Source organism: Jaculus jaculus, chromosome 1 (genome assembly GCF_020740685.1).
Source record: "Jaculus jaculus isolate mJacJac1 chromosome 1, mJacJac1.mat.Y.cur, whole genome shotgun sequence".
Taxonomy (NCBI): Eukaryota; Metazoa; Chordata; class Mammalia; order Rodentia; family Dipodidae; genus Jaculus; species Jaculus jaculus.
Window position 1 is genome coordinate 134,234,041 of NC_059102.1, and position 7,380 is coordinate 134,241,420.

A 7,380-nucleotide genomic window follows, 5' to 3' on the forward strand; every position below is an offset into this window, starting at 1 on the left:
GTGCTCTGGTGTGAGTTCTTCTACTAAGGGCTTATAAGAACCTAGACTATTGTGGTTAGGATTTGAGGTAATATGGAAGGGGGAATGTGAGAGGAGACATCTGTCTACATCCATGATGGCAGCAACACTGAGTGAAGCTTTCCATTTCTGCACAACTGCCACACCACTTGTTGGCTTTTGGTGTTTTGAGACTCTCCATCCCAAGAGTGGGGTGGCGTGACACTAAGAGTTCCCTACACTTACAAGGAGATAAGTAGCTTTTGCCATTCTGGATGTGTGGTGGTTGGAGCGAAAATGCCCCCCATAGCCTTATGTATGTATGATAAAGTTTCATACTTAATTCCAAGTTGGTAGCAATTTGGGAGAAGGAATTTTGCTAGAGGAGATGTGCTGCTGGAGGTAAGCTTTGGGATGTTGTATCCCTCTATCCAGAGCTAGCTTACTCTCTTGCTGCTTCCTGTCAGGTGGTGTGGCAAGATGTGATACTTAGTCCCTGCTCGGCTATGCTTTGCCTTGTCATGATGAAAATTTCCCTTGAGACTGTATGCTGAAATAAACCCTTTTCTCCCGTCAGCTGCTTCTGTTCAGGTGTTGTATCTCAGCAACAAAAGGCTTTCTGATACAGGATGTTATGCATATAATACTTAAAGATAAAAGGCATGGTGGTACCCATTTCTAATCCCAGCACTTGGGAAGTAGATGCAAGAAGATTACTGCAAGTCTGAGTCCATCATGACCTACCTAGTGAATACACACACACACACACACACACACACACACATATGTATAGTGAATAGCCAGTCAGAGCTACATAGTGAGATTCTACCTCAAAACAATAATAACCACAATAAAAACCAAATACAGATTCCTAAAACATATTTAAGCACACTTTAAGGAAAGAAAAAATATGAAAGGATTTGAGAAATAAACTTAAAACCTTTCTGTAGTTGACAACTTATAAACACCTTTCAGGGCCTGGAGAGATGGCTTAGTGGGGTAAATAGCATTTCCCTCAAAAGCATGAGGGCCTAAGGGGGCCTGAGACAACCTGTGTTTGATTCCTTAGCACCCATGTATACAGCTGTTCATGGCCATGCACAACTATAATTCTGGTCATGTAGGAAGCAGGGACAAGAGGATCACTGGGGCTCATGAAAACAGCAAGCTCCAGAATCAGTGAGACTCCATTTCAAGAAAACACGCAGATGATGATGGAGTGGGACACCTGGCATTCTCCTCTGGCCTCCACATGTGTATATATCTATATAAGCACACGGTGTACATATCCACACATACACATGCATAAGCACACACACATGCACACCAAACACTTCTCTGATGAAGAGTTTTCCTTGTACCCCGTGGGTTCTCTAGAGGCAACAGGGGCCTCACCATGATGTAGCTATCTTTTGGCACAGAGCATGCTTTAAGTCCTTCGGAAATGAGCCTAGATAGGAGTGTAGGTGTGGTCACCCCTCTAGACTTCTTAAGGACAAATGACTATAATTAAGACATATTAGACAAGAGGTATTGGCTTAGCATTGCTCCTGGGGGTGGTGACTCTGAGACAGAGATAGAGAGAGGTAAGGCTGGACAGAGGCAGGGCTTGGTCTACCTTGTCCATGTAATAGAGGACCCAGGTTATTACTATTGCCATAGGTTCGCATTGGTGGCAGAAATCACCTGACTTAGAGCAACTTCTGGGGAAACAAAGGTTCATTTTTGCTTACAGACTCAAGGGGAAGCTCCATGATGGCAGAGGAAAATGATGGCATAAGCAGAGGGTGGACATCATCCCCTGGCCAACATCAGGTGGGCAATAGAAACACAAGAATGTGCCAAACTCTAGCAAGGGAAAACTGACTGTAATACCCATAAGCCTGCCCCCAACAATACACTGCCCCCAGGAGGTATTAATTCCCAAATCCCCATCAACTGGGAACCTAGCATTCAGAACACCTAAGTTTGTGGGGGACACCTGAATCAAACCACTACAGATGCCCTTCCCAATGGGGCTCAGTCAAGGTAAGATGGGGGTCATGTCTTCATGCCCACATGCAGGGCATGAGCACAGGCCAGAAAGCTCCTTCGGAGAGAGGCTTTGGGGTATCCAGCAGTCAGCACTTCTGGAAGAGGCAAGGCGAATGGGGGCTCTGATCTCTAATGTCTTCAGAAGACCCATGACCATGTCCACTAAAACCATGGGCAAGGTCTTGCTAAACTTCGGCCAATCTGCCATTCATTTGCATTGCATTTGCCTGCAAGTTTGGTTTGGTTCCTCTTTCAGTTTGGTTTAGTTCTACAAATCCTAGAATGGGAATCTTCAGGGGATTTGTTATTTTCTTTTGCATAAGTAAATGAAAGAATGTGAAGGTGGAATTAAATTAAAATTGAGACTCATATGTGAAAGGAAAAGAAATCCAAGTGTTTCACTTGTATTTCTTGTTGCTATCCATTTTTATTTTATTTATCAGTTTACTCATTTAGTATTTATTGAACAATTATTGTATTTCAAGCCTTATACTAGACCCTAGACATTGAGGACTTTGTAGGCTAGTGGGTGAATCCAAGTCACCAAGTAAAATAATTTGTTGTGCTAAGATGAGAGCTTCAAAACAGAAGTATACAAAGATCAAGGGGATCATGAATAGGGGAAGAAGGATTAGGATTCAGCCTAGGAAATGATATCTTGTTGGAAGGATATTTGAAAAGGACCTTGGAGGACAAGTATGAGTTTATGGGGCAGACAAAATTGGTTCTTGTCCTAATGTGGAACTTGTTTTAATGCAAGCCAAGACTTGTTTTATACTTTCATTGAAACCCACATAGGTTGAGTGGAAACACAGAAAATTTTGAATAGCTTTGGGAACAGGATGACTCAGGTTTTATCAACCACTGAGGCATTCATCAGTGTAGGGAAGGGTCCTAGAGAGAGGAATGTGCCTTCTATGGAATTATTTTGGTTTAGTTCAGATGTCCCTGCTACCCCATGCTGCTCTTCTTCAATAGGTGCCAAGCTCAAATCACTAAGGACATAGATTAAAATTTCATGGTGATTAAATAGTCTCTTCCCTTTACTCCTGCTGTCCTCTAGGGCTCAATCTTAAATCAGCCAAACATTCATTATCTGAGGAGCTCCAGCATTTTTAATGTAATTTATTGACCCCCCCCCCAAAAAAAAAAACCAGCATCATGTTTTAAAAGTCACAGTGGCAGTTGTTTTTGGTGAATTACCATTTATACATTTTCCCATCTGTGAGTATTTTTCTGGAGTACCACCTGCTTCCCACACTTTGGTAGTGGGGACTCCAACAGATCCTATCTCAGAATAAATGTGTTTTATCTATAGTAGTTTCAGCAACTTTTTTATCTCACAAAATAATCTCCTCTAAATACAAATCAGCTTTTAGAACTGCAAATAGATGTGCATGCTTTAAAAAATATTCTCCCAAATCTCTTGTGAGAGCCTTGGCAAGTCAGTCGAAGGGGGAAAAAAAAAGTCAAAGCAACAGTGAAGATGACAGGGACCCTGCACTGGAAGGCACATCATGTGTCAAGAGCACTTCAATCAACTGTGGAGGATGCAGAGGAGAGAGCTCCGTGTTGCTGGGAGCAGGGATGCGGAGAAACCTTGTCTCTGAGTCCAGAGGAGCTTGACTGCCTACCTCCTTGGGACTCTTGTTATTATGCAGCCTGAATTAGGTGACTTAACCTCTTTGTTTCCTCACCTGGAATATGAAGGTAATAATGCTCACCACAGAGCTGAGTTTGCCTCGCCCATGGAAGATGCCCATTTTGGTTGACTCAGGCTGCTCATGATCCTGGGTGAAAATCTACCTGGTTACTCTCAGCAAGTAGCTGCTATCTGATGAGTAAAGGCCTCTGGGATTGATTTCTTGGACATATGCAGAGGGCATCCGGAGCCCCAGAATGAATGTTGTGAACCTTCTGGGTGGTTCATATTGATACCTAGGCAACTAGTTGAAAGCCTAGTTTTTAAGCTAAACCTTGAGGTACCATAGCATAGAAAGTGTTGTGTGTTTTCATTTCAGGTCTCAGAAGAGTCTTTGCTTGGAGCTGTGGGCACTGCCTATCAGACTTCAGGGGGCTGACTTTGTACTCTTTTGGCTTTAAGGGACTGTGGCTCACATGGAAGAGCTAGCTGGAATACTGTTTTGGTCATTTTGTCATACCCCACCTTTCCAGGGGAAACCCAAGGAAGATGTGTGAACATGCGAAAAGGACTTTTGAAGTAGGGTGGCTTGTTCGGACAGGTGGATAGAAGATGTGCAGACACTATAGGCAAGATGAGTCCAGGTGTGGACACATTGGATTGGAGGCACCTGTGGGCCCTCTGACGGTAAGGTGTCTGGAGCGCAAGAGGAAATAAGAGGGATTGGATCTGAGATCGTCAGCTGTCAGATACTGCCTTTGGGGAGGGGAAGGATTTTGAACTGGCTAAGGAGGACTGGAATAATCCAGGCACTTGAAAGGCTGATGCAAAGGATCAGTACTTCAAGGTCAGCATGGGCTACATAGTGTGGCACTGTCTCCAAGCAATGAGTACAAAAATGTGATTAATTGTGTTATGTGAATTGTATCTCAATAAAAAGATTTTGTAAACAAAAACCCTTGTTGCAAATAATAGACACTAGCTTATTGCCTGTAAATGCAACTATGCCTCCCCTGGAAGTAAGCATTAAAAAAAATAGGTATTAAATTTGAAAAAAGCATAGGTATGCCAGGTTGGTGTTACATACCTGTAACCTCAGCACATGGGAGGCAGAGGCAGGGAATCAAGAATTCAAGTCTAGCTGGGCGTGGTGGTGCATGCCTTTAATCCCAGCACTCAGGAGGCAGAGGTAGGAGGATTGCTGTGAATTTGAGGCCACCCTGAGAATACAGAGTGAATTCCAGGGCAGCCTGGTCTAGCATGAGACCCTACCTTGAACCAAAAAGTAACCAAAAAAAAAAAAAAAAAAAAAAAAAAGAGTTCAAGTCATCCTAGGCTACATAGAAAATTCCAAATTCCAGACTAGCCTGGTGTGAATAGAAAGCACAAGGGGTTTCTCTTGGATGGTGTGTGAGCAGGGTGGGGGTGACGGGATGTCTCAGGATGAGCTGGATCTCAGGGTGGATTTTTTATGCTGCAATGAAAATACTGGGTCTTGGAGGAGAGAAAGTGTGGTGGGGAGCAGCCCCTATTTCCCGCCCCCCCAGGAGTCACAGAAGGTGGGGTTTCAGCTGCTGGCCAATTGCAGATTGAGTACATAGAGGGGATGGGGGGAGGGTCACGTCCAGCCTTAATTCTGGGGGTCCCTGCTACCTGCCCAGGCCAGGCCAGGCCCAAATGCTAGGCCATGCCTCTCTCTAGGTGCTATTTTACAATGCTGAGCTCTTCCACTCCACCGGGCTCTCTCTGTTTCCCTCCTACTGCTCTGTGGGGATTTGGATTCAAGATTTGTCCTTAATATTCAAAATTTTGATAAGAAACTTATAGGGCCAGGTGCTTATCTACAAGTCTTGATAGGACAATTTACATCTGTTGAGAACCAGCTTCAAAAGTGCAGAGATGATGAGTAGAGGGAGAAAACTGAGACACTCAGAAAGACAATGACTAGTGCAGAAGGCTCAGACTCTGCACGTTGTTCCTCTTTACTGACAGCATCGTCAATCCTGTAGATGCAGTGTATCATTTCAGCCCCTTGGAGCCTGTGGTTAGCCCAGTGCCTTTCCAGAACCTGCTTACTTGTGGAAGTCAGTGCAACATCTGTCATGTGACCTTGGGAAGTTGTCTCATTTTGACTTCCAGTGTATTCCTTTACAATACAGGTGGCTTAGCTAGAGAGAAGATTTTGAGAGTGTGTGCTCCAAGGTCTTAGTGGTGGCATGATCTCACTACACAGATGACTGCCTATTCAAGCATTCATTCATGTGTTCATTTTATTCATCAAATAATTAGTCAGTATCTTTTTCTGTTCCAGGCTGTGGGGACAGAGTGTAGCTCAGTGGTTAAGAGCTTGCCTAGCAAATGCACAGCCTTGGGTTAGATGGCCAGCTCTGTAAAGCAAGCAAGCCATCAACAACTACAAAAAGGTGGCCTGGATGCTAAGGACTGAGCTTTGGGAAGGAAAATACAGGACCGAGTGTCCTGGTGCAGAAAGAGTTCCCAGAGCTACTGGAATGGGTATAGTCAAGGCCAGTATGGCTAAACTCCATGGGGAAAGGGAGGACTGGTGGAGAGGCCCAAGGGGTGGTCAGAGCCAGAGCACAGAGCACTTTGTGGAAAGAGGTTGGTCTTCTTTTTAGATGTGGTAGAAAGCCATTGTAGTGTTGTATTTTATTTACTTTTACATGTTTATGGGTGTGTGTGCATGTGTTCATGCGTGTTCATGTGTGTACATGTGTGTGGAAGCCAGGCAACAACCTCAGGTGCCATCCTCAGGAAAGAACTGTCAATGCCTGAGAGCTCACCAGGCTAGACTGGCTGGTCAGTGAACCTCCGGGATCCGTCTATCTCTGCCCCTCCAGCTCTAGGATGACAGGTTTGTCTTACCGTGTCCAGCTTTTTATGTGGCTACTGGAGATTAAACTCAGGTCTTCATTCTTCAGAGGCAAGCTCCCTCCCCAGCCCCTCTGCAGGATTTTAAGCAGGAAGGTCACAGATCCGATCTGAATTAAAAGTTGAAAATCAGGGTAGGGCAGGTAGAGAAGAGGTATGCTGGCTGTTAGCAGGAGGCCTGAAGGAGGCAAAACAGGGATGACTATGACTCACTCATCTTCCAGATCTGTGGCTCAGTGTTGTTGTCCAGACCTGGGTGAACTATTACTACAGATATTTTGTGCTGCTGGGCCCATTTCTGAAAGGCTGGGGTCAGGGAGACTAGCCCAGCCTTGCAGAGTAGAACCTTAGCCAGACAACATCAGTCACCCAAAGAAAAATTCCAGGACCCTGGAAAAGAGAGTAAAATGGGATAAGCCTGAAAAAGCTGTCTCTGGGTTACCTCAGCTCTTCAGTGATGCAAACAAGGTTGTCTGGACAGCAATCAACAGTAGTGTGCTGTATTGTTTTGTGTTGGGGGCCTCAGAGGCCTCCTTGGCTGGCAATACCTAATGGAAGTAGTTCGTGTCTAGCACTGAGACTTTTGTTAAATATCCCATGGTTTTAAGGAGCAGCTTTATGCACACACCTCTGTCAAATTCTTTGTTAAATTTTATTTTTTAATTAGCTTATCAAGCACCAGGTTTGCTTATAGCTTTTTATGCAACCTTGCTTTTAAAAAATTATACATACACACATACATTTGCAAGCATAGAGAGATAGAAGAGAAACAGATCAAGAAAATGGGTCCACTGGAGCCTCCAGCCACTGCAAATGAA